The sequence below is a fragment of the Mandrillus leucophaeus genome, unplaced genomic scaffold (assembly GCF_000951045.1).
Source record: "Mandrillus leucophaeus isolate KB7577 unplaced genomic scaffold, Mleu.le_1.0 Scaffold118, whole genome shotgun sequence".
NCBI lineage: Eukaryota > Metazoa > Chordata > Mammalia > Primates > Cercopithecidae > Mandrillus > Mandrillus leucophaeus.
In genome coordinates, this window is record NW_012100098.1 from 1,522,903 (window position 1) to 1,537,344 (window position 14,442).

General features: G+C 41.1%; 1 protein-coding gene across 2 annotated transcripts in view; it reads right to left on the minus strand.

Annotated features, from left to right (window-relative positions):
* ACVR1B (activin A receptor, type IB) overlaps positions 1 to 14,082 on the minus strand; it is a 44,317-nt gene extending 30,235 nt beyond the window's left edge. Inside the window, exon 1 of one of the 2 annotated variants that reach the window (XM_012002373.1) lies at positions 13,977 to 14,082. The gene's annotated coding sequence lies outside the window, so the exon portion shown is untranslated. Of the gene's footprint in view, positions 1 to 7,316; positions 7,449 to 13,976 lie in introns of those variants that run through there. The other variant, XM_012002380.1, reaches the window with a different exon arrangement.
* Between the last annotated feature and the right edge of the window lie 360 nt (positions 14,083 to 14,442).

Sequence of the window (14,442 nt, forward strand, 5' to 3'; positions counted from 1 at the left end):
CACCTCCCAGGTTCACACCATTCTCCTGCCTCAGCCTCCCAAGTAGCTGGGACTACAGGCGCCCGCCACCACGCCCGGCTAATTTTTTGTATTTTCAGTAGAGATGGGGTTTCACCGTGTTAGCCAGGATGGTCTCGATCTCCTGACCTCGTGATCGGCCCGCCTCGGCCCCTCAAAGTGCTGGGTTTTAGTTTTTAAGATGGAGTCTTGCTCGTCACCCAGGCTGGAGTGCAATGGCACGATTTCGGCTCACTGCAACCGTTGCCTCCTAGGTTCAAGATATTCTCCTGTCTCAGCCTCCCGAGTAGCTGGGATTACAGGTGCCCACCACCACACCCAGCTAATTTTTGTATTTTTAGTAGAGACAGGGTTTCACCACGTCGGCCAGGCTAGTCTCAAACTCCTGACCTCAGGTGATCCACTGGCCTCAGCCTCCCAAAAGTGCGGGGATTACAGGCGTGAGCCACCATGCCTGGCCACCTTTAATGTTTTTAAGTGCCTTTAATTTTTTGTCATTGATACTGGAATCTTCTGCAAGTTACATTTTAAATTGCAGTTTCCCACAATATCATTATCATACCTAAAATAACTGACAATAGCCTTAATGTAATCAAATATCCAGTGTTCAAAAATCCTTTATTATCTTGAAAAAATTAACAGCTGGCTCAAATCCAGATCCAGGAAGGGAACGCTGGCTCACACCTGTAATCCCAGCACTTTGGGAGGCTGAAGTGGGAGGATCTCTTAAACTCAGGAGTTCAAGATCAGCCTGGGCAACATAGTGAGACCATCTCTACAAAAAGTAAAAAAATCAGCTAGGTGTGATGGCACGTGCCTGTCATCCCAGCTATTCAGGAGGCTGAGGTGGAAGGATTGCTTGAGCCCAGGAGATTGAAGCTGAAGTGAGCTGTGACTGCATCACTGCACTCCAGCCTGGGTGACAGAGCTAGACTCTGCCTCAAAAATAAAATAAAATAAAATGAAAATCCAGATCTAAATGAGGTTCTTTCACTGCACTTGGCTGAGAGATCTCCTAAAACCTTTTTTAATCTATAGGTTCCCCCTTAGATTATAGGTGCTGTTATTTTTCCTTGCAAGTTATCTGTTGAAGAATCTAGGCCATTTGTCCTGTAGTTTCCCACATTCTGGATTTTTTGGGTTGACTCTCCAAGGTGTCATTTAACATGTTCCTCTCTCCTCTGTATTTTCTATAAGCTATTAGCTAGATGTAGAGGTTTGATCTGATTCAGGTGCAAATTTCTGGCTAGAATACTAACAAGTGATGAATACCATCCCTACCATACCTCGCAAGGCACAGAACTTCCAGTTGTCTTTTTGTAATGTTAATGATTTCTTTTTTTTTTTTTAGTAGTGTTTTCCTCTTCTACTTTTCCAGGTCCTGTGTAGGCATTCCCCTACCTCCACACTCCCCTCCTCCAACCCCAACAACTTCAGCTACACAGATTTTGGCATACACACATTTTTAGTCTAGAAAAGACTACATTCTAGACTACTTGAAATTTACTCTGTAATCGATTTCATCCAATACACAAGATTAAATTCAGTGTATTTCCTTAAGCAGTTCTAAGATTGCCTATCCTAAGGATGGGTTCTTAACCAAAACTGCTATATCCCTCTCTTGTTCATGTTTGGATAACCAGTCTGTAATCACTGACGTCGCCTAATTCTGTGGTTTCTCCAAGCTCATTATCCCAGTCAGGTGGTCTGCATCATATCTCTCCTAGCCCAACTATACCATCCACATAAGGAAAGGACCCTGAGTGATGTCACATGGTACTGTTTTTATCTAGTAAAGCTTCTACCTCCCATTGTGCTTTAATGTGGCCGCATCCTCCCCACAGGTCTGTACTCTAATATCTCCAACCTACTAGTTGTCCTCCCACCCAGGTGCTGACACTGAATCAAATACATCAAATGCTCTTACTTGCTACTAAGCATTTCAATTCCAATATTTCATTTTGAGGAATTCTACTTGGTAGGGGGGTCCAAAACTATAAATGTTAGTTGTGCTATTATGAATATCATATATCAGGTTTTTTAAAAATGTATTTTATTTTTACTACCTTTTTTTCCCTGCTTGCCAAAGTAACTAACCCGTGTTTCCTTGTTTAACAAGAATTTCAACCACCACAGAAATATATAATGTAGAGGTTGAGCGCCCCTTTAATTCCTGCCCCAGAGACAATTACTACTACATGTTTGATGTATATTCCTTCAGGGTTTCTTAGGCATACTATTTTTCAAGAGGAATTTTTTTTTGCAAATTGATACTGAAAAACTGAGAACTGAACTTGTCCACCAACATAAATTAAATTACACTAAAAATGTGAATATATGATCACATATTATATGTAAATTATATACATCAGATGAGAGTCAATACAATCCCTATCAGAATCTCAGTGGCCTATATGTAAATTATATACATCAGATGAGACTCAATGCAATCCCTTTCAGAATCTCAGTGGCCTTTTTTTTTTTTTTTTTCTGGAAATGAAAAAGCCGATCCCAAAATTCATATGGAATTGCAAGTGACCCTGAATAGTTCAATCTTGGGAGAAAAAAAATAACAAAGTTGGAGGACTCATACTTCTTGATTTCAAGCTTACAACAAAGCTACAGTTATCAAACAGAATGGTGCTAAGTATAGACACACAAATCAACAGAACAGAATTGAGAATCCAGAAATAAACCCATACATCTATGGTTAACTGATTTTCAACAAGAGTGCTTAGAACATACAGGGGAAAGGAAAAGTCTCTTCAAAAAATGGTGATGAACAAATGGATAACCACATGCAAAAGAATGAAGTCAGACCCTTACCTAACACCACGTGCAAAAATTAACTCAAAATAGATCAAAGACCTAAATGTATCAGCTAAAACTTAAAATATCTAAAACTCGGAAGAGGGGTAAAACATCATGACCTTGGATTTGGCAATGGTCTGTCAGATATGACACCAAAGCACAAGCAACAAAAGTAAAATGGATAAACTGGACTTCATCAAAATTAAAAACCTTTGCGTATAAAGGGCAATATCAAAAGAGTAAAAAGAAAATGGACAGGAGAAAATATATGCAAATCTTATATCTGAAAATGGCCTAGAATCCAGAATATATAAAGAACTTTTCAAACTCAACAACAACCACATTAAAAACTGAACAGGAGCCATGCATGGTGGTGCATGCCTGAGGTCCCAACTATTTAGGAGTCTGAGGCAAGAAGATCATTTAAGCCCAGGAGTTCAAGGCTGCGATGAGCTATGAATACACCATTGCACTCCAGCCTGGGTGACAGAGAAAGACCCGTTCTCTAAAAAACATAATAATTTTTAAAAAACCAACAAAACTGGACAAAAGACCTGAACCAGACATTTCTCCGAAGATATACAAATGGCCTGCAAACACATGAAAAGATGTTCAACATAGACTCTAATGTATTGCAAATTCCAATGAAAACCAAAACCATAATGAGACACCACTTCATACCCACTAGGAAGGCCATAAGAATATGAAAAAGAAATTTAATAAGTGTTGGTGAAGATTTAGAGAAACTGGAACCCTTGGTGCATTGCTGGGACATAAAAGGGTACAACTGCTGTGGAAAACAGTTTGATGTTTCCTTATTAAGTTAAACCTAGAACTACCCTATAACCCAGCAATTCTACTCTAAGGCATACGCACAAAATAACTGAAACAAATGTTTAAACACAAACTTGTACATGAATTATTCTCAACAGTACTATTCACAATAGCCAAAAGGTGGAAACCATCCACATGTCCATCAAACAATGAATGAACAAAATGTGGTATATTTATTATGGAATATTATTCAGCCATAAAAAGAAACTATTGATACATGCTATAATATAGATGAAACTTGAAAGCATTATATTACATGAAAGAAGCCACATATTAAGATTCTATATATATATGAAATGTTGGCCGGGCGTGGTGGCTCATGCCTATAATCCCAGCACGTAGGGAGGCTGAGGTGGGTGGATTACTTATAGTCGGGAGTTTGAGACCAGTCTGGCCAATATGGTGAAACCCCATCTCTACTAAAAATACAAAAAATTAACTGGGCATGGTGGTGCATGTCTGTAATCCCAGCTACTCAGAAGGCTGAGACAGGAGAATTGCTTGAACCTGGGAGGCAGAGGTTGCAGTGAGCCGAGATCAGCTATGGCACTCCAGCCTGGGTGACGGAGCAAGACTTCATCTCAAAAATAAATAAATAAATAAAAATTAAATAAATATTAAACTTTAAAATTGGGGTGATGGTTTGCACGACATTATGAAGGTACTTAACACTACTGAATTGTACAATTAAAATAATACATTTTCTGTTACACGTATTTTGCCACAATTTAAAACTACCACCATATATCTCTATTTGCCAAACAACATACACAATATAATCTCAATAACAAAAACAAAAACCTTACAGTGTTTTTCAAACTGTCTTCTTCCTGAATCTCTAGACTCTCCACCATGTCCAGGAATCTCTGAACTCACAAAGAGGAAACCAGTGTCCTTTTCACCAGTTTCTCACCAGTGTCTAGTACAGCACCTGGCAAATAGCACTGTGCCCAATAAATGTCACTCAACAGATCTCAGCCTAATAATTTCAGGGGCAGAGGGGGCCTCTGCCAGAGTTGCTCAGCTTTTACTCACTTTATAACTTTATATACATTTCTACGTTTTCATTTTTAAGAGTTCCACTGTCTTAAAAAGAAAGACAACTGTTGATAGCTACTGATCTAGACAACTGCCAAAATGTTTATGAAAATCTGAATCAGGTTAAAAAATGTCTGGCACTAAACTGTTCACAAAATAGAGGCAACGTTTGGCTTTCTTGGGGGGCGGGAAGGCAATAACTAGGAACTGATACTGTACTAGCAAGGTTCTAACTAGCCTAAATAGAAAAATCTTGCAGCAGTAAAGCAATCACATGCTATTTGGTTAAAAGAAAACAAGACCCAAGGTACATTTTCACCTTTTACAATTATCAGAATTAGATTTTAAAAATACATTAAAACAAAAAGCTTTCAAGTACCCAAGAGCCATAATAAAGTCAAATTTTACAGGTGCCAATGGTGGTATATAGAAAAACACAAAAACAAAATGTACTGGTAAAAAGCACTTACAAAAAAAATATAACTGACTTAATAAAGGAAGCTATTTGTATGGTGGGGGGTGGGGAGAACCACAGATTTAACAATAAGACACTTGATAAGCTTGGTATTTAATTCCAATCTGGGAAAAAGTCTTGGAATGGGTTTGCATAAGAGAAAGGTGTTTGGAAAGCCAGCTCCACACTATATCCATTCTACAAGCTGCCTTTCTGACATTCTACTTGGAGACAAACCCAGCCCTAGAGAGCTGTTTAAACAAGTTCAACCTTAAGTCTCTGTTAGAGAATGAAAGCTTTGTTCTCACTCAAAAGAGACGTTTGATGTTTATCCTAAGGAGACCTGTCATTGCAACTTAATTTATGGCTGACTGTAAATACCTGAACATCTAGCAAGGGCCCACCTGCTGCTCAGGAGAATGTCAAGGTAAAACTGAAATGAGCGAGCATCATTATGAGGGAGTATGTCCAATGTTCCTGGGACCTATGTGTACAGACTCAGTTGTCATATTTAGACAATCAGGAAATTGCATTTCTCCTTTGATTTCAGTTTATGATGAACATGTAAAACCACTGTTTTCTTTGTTGAGTCTGAATAAACATACTTCTGGCTCAATAGAGCAGGGAAGGATATTTATCTCTGGTATTTTCTTCCTGACCTATTTATTATAATATGGACGAATGGAGAGGAGACAGTGTATGTCACAGTTTTGAGTGAGAGGAGGGATAGGAATGATTGTTTCAGGCAACTGGGACAATGAAAAAGGAAAAAAGAAATCAGACAAACTGAGAATAAAACTAATGAGGTTGAGAGATCAAGTTAATTTGGCTGGAATAAAATGGGTAGGCGTAGGATAAATAGAGATGAAAGAGGTGAGATAGAAAGAGAGATTATGATGTTCCAAGTAACTCACAAATGTTCATGGCATTTTTTGAGTAGGATTAAAATTCTATATACACAAGATGATAATAAAATTAGAGCAAAACAGAATTGGAATTATTTGCCTAGGATTTTACTGAGAAGATGGAAAAGAAATGAATGAATTAAATTAAACAAACTTATTAAGTACTTAAAACATGCAAGGCTCTGTGTAGGCCAAAGCCATATAATGAATAAGCCAGCTCCCCGCACCAACTCTTTGGGCATAGAGAGTGGGAGGAGAAGACAACTATAAACAGTGCAACTCCAACAACCAATACAGGCCAAGGGGAAAAGCAGAAAGGATGGAATCACTGACCCGGAGAACACAAGAGGATGAAGGTCCACACTGGAGGACAATGGGTTTGGCCAGGAGGAGAAGTGGGGAGAAGCATTCCAGAGAAAAAGAAAGGGGAAGTCAAAGGGCTGTGAAAAAATATTAGCTATATTGGGTTCACAGTAAATTGACAGTTACAACAATGCCAAGGTTCCAGCCAAAGACAAGAACAGTCAGGAAGACTAAGACCAGATGAAACTGATTGCAATGCTAAGCTAAGAGGTCTAGAGTTGATCCTAGAAGCCATAAAACCTATAGGTCAGACAGATAGGGTGCATTTCCAAAGTTAAATCCAGCAGTAGGATGGAAAACAAATAGGAGATTGAAGGCAGAGAGCCTGGTTAGAAGGTCACTTTTACAGTACTCACAGTTTATAGTACAGTACAATATTTAGACCACATGTTTTGGACTTGGATAGACTTTGGACCCACTGCTTAACTTCTCTATGCCCTGGTTTTCTCATCTGTAAATTGGGAATAAGAGCCCCAGCCCCTCAAAGAATAACTACATAGAGTAAATGATACAACACAGGTGCTTAGCATAATACTTTAGTACATAGTAAACATTCAGCAAATCAGATGCTTTTATTACAATTGTCACCTGAACTCCTCATAGTTTGTGGTAGTTCCAACAAGCAGGAAAAAAGTCCATTTGTGTGTAAACTTTTTTTTGAGACAGGATCTCACTCTGTCACCCAGGCTGAAGTGCAGTGGTGCAATCATGGTTTGCTGTAGCCTCAATTTCCTGGGCTCAAGCTATCCTCCCACCTCAGCCTCCCAAGTAGCTGGGACCACAGGCACGTGCCACCACGCCCGTGTAATTTTTAAAAATGTTTTGTAGAGACGAGGTCTCGCTATGTTGCCCAGGCTAGTCTCAAACTTCTGGACTGAAGTGATCCCCCACACCTCAGTCTCCAAAGTGTTGGGATTATAGGCGTGAGCCACTGCGGTCAGTCTGTGTGTCTAAACTTGTAAAGGGCAAGGACAGACTCTTTCCTCAGGATCCCTCTCAGCATTCAGCTTGATGCTAGGCACATCCTGGATATCAGAAATGAACACTGACTGATTACAATTCAATCTTATCTTCTACAGGTATAAAAGGTAACATGCAAACATATACCAAGACAATATATGAGGATGTGGGGCAAGGTGAGTCCTCTACTACCCAAAAGAAAAAAAACCAAACCCAGAAAATACTTCAATTCCCAGATTCCTCACCTCAAACATCCCAAGCACCTAAAAAACATTTCCAAAGCATCCACAATTCCTCTCCCCTCCACTCACAAATATCTAGTAAAAAGTTATAGGCAGATGAAAGCCACCTGTGGTCAAAGGATTTGTTTTTATATGTGAGCGATGGGATGGCTGGGCACCAGGTCTCAAGTACCCCCATGACTGTTTTGGGGTATTTCTCATTATTCCCCTCTCTTGCTTTACCTATTTTCACCATCACCATTTGACTCACCCCCACCCAATGCATACATTTTTTAAACCACCACCTAGTTACTATTTCACAGTTTCTACAGGTCAGAAGTCCAGGCACAGCATGGACAGTGCCAGTTAGGGCTGCCTTCTCATCTATGATTGGGTCCTCTCCCAAGCCTACTGGTTGTTGGCAAGATCCATAGCCTTGCAGATGAAGGACTGAGGTCCCCATGTTCCTCCTAGCTGTCAGCTGGGAACCACTCTCAGCTGCTAGAGTTTGCCTGCAGTTCCTTGCCATGTGGCTATTGGGATCGGCAGTTCACAACATGGATGTCTGCTTGCTTCCAAGCCAGCTGGAACATCTGATTTCCTCTTGTGCAATCAGCTGAGAAATCTCTCTGCTTTGAAAGGGCTAGTTCAATCAGGACAGACCCACCATGATAACCTCCTTTAGACGGCTAAAGGTCAACCGACTAAGACCTTAATTCTATCGACAAAGACTAGCATTTGACTGAATACCTGAAGCAGGTGTGTGGACACCAAAGATGGGGAATCTTGGGGGAGGGAGGAGCAGAAGGTGGACTGTGGTAGGCACAATTGCCTTACATTTCATGCTTTTGTTTATTGTTCACCTCACCTGGCTGAAGGTAAGCTGAGAGAAGGCAATTTTGTCTCCTTTGGTTTACTGCTGTATTCCTAACACCTGTGATAATGCCTAGTATATGACAAGTGCTCCATAAATACGTGTCAAGGGACCCTTTGGATCAGGGGTCCGCAACCCCTGGGGCCACAGACTGGTACTGGTCCACAGCCTGTTAGGAACCAGGCCACACAGCAGGAGGTAAGTGGCAGGCATGTACTTGAGCTCTGCCTGCTGTCACATCAGCGGCAGCATTAGATTCTCATAGAAGTGGGAAACCTACTGTGAACCACGCATGCGAGCCATCTAGCTTGCATGCACCTTATGAGAATCTAACACGCTTGACATGCCTGATGATCCTTTTTTCTTTTCTTTTTTTTGAGGAGTCTCACTCTGCTCCCCAGGCTGGAGTGCAGTGGCGTGATCTCAGCTAACTGCAACCTCCACCTCCCGGATTCAAGCGATTCTCCTGCCTCAGCCTCCCGAGTAGCTGGGATTACAGGCATATGCTGCCACCACTATGCCTGGCTAGTTTTGTATTTCCAGTAGAGATGGGGTTTCACCATGTTGGCCAGGCTGGTCTTGAACTCCTGATCAGGTGATCCACCCACCTCGGCTTGATGTGCCTGATGATCTAAGGTGGAATAGTTTCATTCCGAAACCGTATCTCCCCTACTTCCCATGCGGAAAAATTATTTTCCACGAAACCAGTCCCTGATGTCAAAAAGGTTGGGGACCACCGTGCTAGATCACCATGGTAGGTACTCAACATGCATATGTTTAGTTTGCAGTCTGGAAATGGGACTTCTAACTATATGTATTAAAATTAAAATTCTGGTTCAGTGAAATTCTACAATTTTATTTCTACCACTTTTGTATACAGTTCTAACAAAATACGGTTAATGCAAATTTATGTGTAACCCCAATATCAACATTTATGGTACCTTCCTGCTCACTGACAGCCACACACAGAATAGTGAAACATTTGAAACACCCACCACATGCATTCCCAACTGAGGTCAAACAAGGCAACCCTGCCTTCTTGTTTCAGCTGGCATACTGTAAACAAGTTATCCTTTCTGCAGCATATTTAGTGTCATGCTTTTCATTGATGATTTTGCTGTATAAAATGGTACCCCACAAGAAGTGCTGAAGTGCTGTCTAGTGTTCCTAGGCGCAAGAAGATAGTGATATGCCTCGTGGAGAAAATACATGTTAGAGAAGCTTGGTTTAGGCATGAGTTAATAGTGCTCTTGTCAGCAAAGTTCAACGTTAATGAACCAACAATACGTATTAAATAAGACGTCTTTAAACAGAAACAAAGCCAGGCATGGTATCTCATGTCGGTAATCCCAGCCCTTTGGGAGGCCAAGGCAGGAGGATCATTTGAGCCCAGGAATTAAAGAGACCAGCCTGGGCAATGAGTGAGACCCTATCTCTACAAAAAATTTAAAAATTGGCCAGGTATGGTGGCATGTGCGTGTGATCCTAGCCACTTGGGAGGCTGACATAGGAGGACTGCTTGAGCCCAGGAGTTCCAGGCTGTAGTGAACTATGATGCATTTTTTTTTTTTTTTGAGATGGAGTCTCACTCTGTCGCCCAGGCTGGAGTGTAGTGGCGCAGTCTCGGCTCACTACAACCTCTGCCTACCGGGTTCAAGCGATTTTCCTGCCTCAGCCTCCTGAGTAGCTGGGATTACAGATACACACTACCACGCCTGGCTAATTTTTGTATTTTTAATAGAGACGGGGTTTCACCATGTTAGGCTGGTCTCAAACTCCTGACCTCATGATCCACCTGCCTCGGCCTCCCAAAGTGTTGGCATTACAGGCATGAACCACTGTGCCCAACCTGTGATGCACTGCTGTACTATACAGCCTGGGTGACAGAGCAGGACACTGTCTCAAAAAAAAAAAAATTAAAATTAAACAGAAACACATAAAACAGGCCAGGTTCAGTGGCTCATACCTGCATTCTCAGCAGGCGAGGCCCAGGTGAGTGGACTGCTTGAGCCCAGGAGTTCAAGACCAGCCTGGGCAACATGTTGAAACCCTGTCTCTACCAAAAAGTAAATAAATACACAAATTAGCCAGGTGAGGTGGTGTACACTTGAGGTCCCAGCTACTCAGGAGGCTGAGGTGGAAGGATTGCTTGAGCCCAGGAGGCAGAAACTGCAGTGAGTGAGATCATATCACTGCACTCTAACCTGGGCAACAGAGCAAGACCCTGTATCAAAAAAAAAAAAAAAAAAAAAAAAAAAAGAAACACATAAAATAAGGTTATGTATTGACAGGTTGAAAAAGTGACCAGAGGCTTGCAGGAACCTAACCCTGTATTTCCCCTAGGAGCAATGGTTGAAGATTTGGTAATTCAGTTCTACAATTCAACTTTATAGAACTATCACGAGTAACAAGACTGTATTAGCCCCATTTTACAGATAAAACAATGAAGCTGAGAGACAGGTGAAATGGCAGCTCCAGGCACACTATGGCAGAGCATCCTGTTTTATTTTCTTCATAGTACTCATGGACTGATTAATTGAGTTTACTTATTTATTTTCAGTCTAAGCCATTGCAAGTTCCATAGTAGCAGAGATTTAGGGACTTTTGTTCATCTTGTTGTTATTTAAATCCCCATGCTAAAAACTGTTCCAGGCACATACCCAACCCAATGACTAAAGAAATCTCCTATATGTTAACTGTGTAAATATTAGGGGTGATGTGATGGTTTAAAGGGAAAGGCAGTTACTTTCATTATGCTAAATTCAAAATATTTAGGGAGACAAATGCAGGCTTAAGATTGGGTGGAGACTAAAGAAAACCAAAAAGCCCAGAGTTGCGTAAAGTGGCACTGTCTCTGAACCCTAGAGAGCAGATAAAGATTGCCTGGGATGGAAACGTCACAGCTAAACCAAACTCTGGCAACTCTACAGAGTAAAGGAAAGAAAGATACTCTCTGAAATCGTATTTTTGCTTAGCATACCATTTCTCCATAACAGAGGAGAGAGAACAGACATGGACAAAAATGGTGCCTCTGAAGCCAAAGCTCAAGTTAAACCATGCATGAGAGTGAAAAACTGAGAAGAACAGAAACTCAGAGCAGGTATCTGAACCTGGCCATGAGGCAGTGCCTGCAGAGTGAAAGAAATGCAAGTTGGACTTAAAAGGTTCCCGCATTCCCAGTCCAGGTGGAACTGATGGGCTGTGGCTGCCTGCAGTATGTCCAGCATCAGAAGCACTGGTGAGAAAGGACTCTAGAATTTCCTTTTTATGAATACAGAGAGGAAAACAAGATTAAGACCCTCTTACAAGAACTGAAGACAAAGAGGCGAGATCCCAGAATTAATGTTCACTGCTACCCTGAGCAAAAATTGAACAGCAAACAATAAAGATTTCAAAATTATAAAGAGCCACTTCAGTATTCTGTATTTAACCTTCAAAAATTAAGATGACCTAAAGCACCACGAACTGAGAATTCCATTCCACCTCAACACCCTGTGCTCCTCAGTTATTATGAGAACAGACTGCAACCCAATTCAACTCATGTTCCAAAATGCAACAAGCAGCTTCAACAGGACATGCTGGAAGAAGCAGCACGTCTCATCGTTTACTGATTCATATTTTGGTAGCAAGGTTACAATTAGCTCACCGGTGGAGAATAAACCTATTTATAACACAGCAGTCCACCTGAAAGACATAATCATCTAAAAAGGTTCTTAGAGGAAAATAAAGTGCAGGTTCTTCCTGTACTGATTGCAGATTCCCAAGGTTCTTTTGGATAAAGTCCTCAGTCTAACCTTCCTGTGTTCACAGTCACCATTCTGGCCACTTCTCAGCCTCCATGTTCTTATGTAACATTTACATAGTGCCATAAACATACCCAGAGTTGCGTAAGAATTAAAACATTGCCAAACCAATAAAGCCTAAAGCAGGTCACTCCCTCCAGACTGTCTTTGATTAGCACAGGTATGCTGCCTAGTCAACGATGTAAGAGCCTGCCAGAGACAGAAATTAACTTGAGGAAATCTGAAAGGGGTCTACAAAAAAGCACAAAAAGAAATTAACCACACTGTGACATGCTGTACGTCTATCAATCACAGAGTATGTTTTTCTGCTCCATAAGATAAAAAAGTAACCCAGCATTGCTTATTCACTGAAGTCAGAAACGTGTCTAAAAATACCTCCCCGCCAACTGGCTATCAGTAAGTCAGACTCACAAATGTCCCAATAAGAGTGACACAAAATATTTCCTTATTTTACAGAGGGAAAACTGAGCCAGTCACAGAAAGGTTAAGTTACTTGTTCAAGGACAACTTGTAAGAGAGCTAAGTTCTAGGGCTGAAAACCAGCCTCCTCCCTCCATCTGGCTTTAACCTTTAACCAGAGTAGCCATTTTAATATGTTTTATCACATCTGTTCCAGGAGCTGTTTAAACAAAACTAATCAGAGGTCCTCTACAAGACTGCACTTCCACTGTACTTAAAATCCATGTCCACTCAACAAAATTACAAGGGTTGGCTTGAAATTAGATTTTCAGTCCGCTCACAAAATTTCAAAATGTTCCTATGAGAATGTCAAATATCTCTCTTGTTGCTTTTGTCTTAAGAAATGAATGTCATGTTCTCCTGCTACTAACTCAATTTTACATTTTTAAATGTGAAAATTCCAAAGCCAGGCCTTAAAACATGTACACCTATCAAACGGATGCTATTTCTAACTGAAACTCATTCTCCTTATCACTGGCCTTTTACTAAGTCCTAGTTAATTCATTAATAGAAATGCCTAACCCTTACTGCCCTCACATCATGTCCAAGTACCAGGCATCTTCAGGCATCAGAGCTGCCTGGCTCTGTCACTCCTCCAGCCCACGTAGGGGAGCACTATATAGGAAATGCAGGGGAGGGGAAAAAAATCAACTTCTTGTTATCCCACAGCCTCTATTTTCCCAGAACTGACGTTTTACTTTAAGCCTTTTGCAGCAGTGGTCTCTATAGCATGCACTACTGGCAACTAGACGTGTCCCGGAAAAAACTGTAGTGTCTGGCCAAGAAGTTTAAAGGCCCTGGAGAATGTTTGCTGGACACACAACCTAATTTCCAATTTACCAAAAAAAGAAACGAACTCCCTATTTTACCCACCCACCTTAACCCCCACAAACATCCATTTTAGGAAGATTACAAAAAAATGAACTCTGCCCCAATCAGAACCAATTGGATTATCAAACATTCTTAACTAGGCTCACAACCAGAAAAACCCCACAAACACTACATCAAATCAGCAGGGAAATGACTGTTAAAAATCCTGGATAAGGGGCAGGATAAAAATTCCTATACGAGGAATTTAAAGATTTATACATACACAAATAACATGGCAAACCTAGAGGTTCAATCTCCCCCCCTTTTTTTTTCTACCCCAGTAGAGAACATTATGTTACACATTCCAAAAAACGGTCCTTAATAAGGCCCGATGAACATCCTTATTCATGCAAATCATTATCTCACCACAAATGTCAAGCTCGGTTCATACACCTTCACCATGTTTCTCAAACCCCTCAGCCACAGAGCAGTGAGGCCGAAGAACACACACGAGGTGCTTAGCAGAAGCATTAGCCCGTGAACAAAGACCCCGCTGCACAGGCTCCACCACTGGGAACAAATATCAAAGCCGGAGATAATGAACTTGTTTTTGAGACTCCAAAGTGGCATGGTGTCTTTTCTTGACTGTCTGGTCTATTAAAGACGACTGAACCCACCTGAGAATCATTATTTTTAGGGGAGAAGAGAGCCACAGAACACACTTGATCTCCCATTGCTGGAAGGTTAGGGGCTGCTGAGAAGTCAAAGCAGCAGGCTTTGTACATTGGGAGCGAATACAATCCTGATCATCTCTCCCAGATCCATCTGTGGGTCAATAATCGCTTCAATATAACTGCCAAATATAACCATCTACTACCTCAAGGCCAAAACA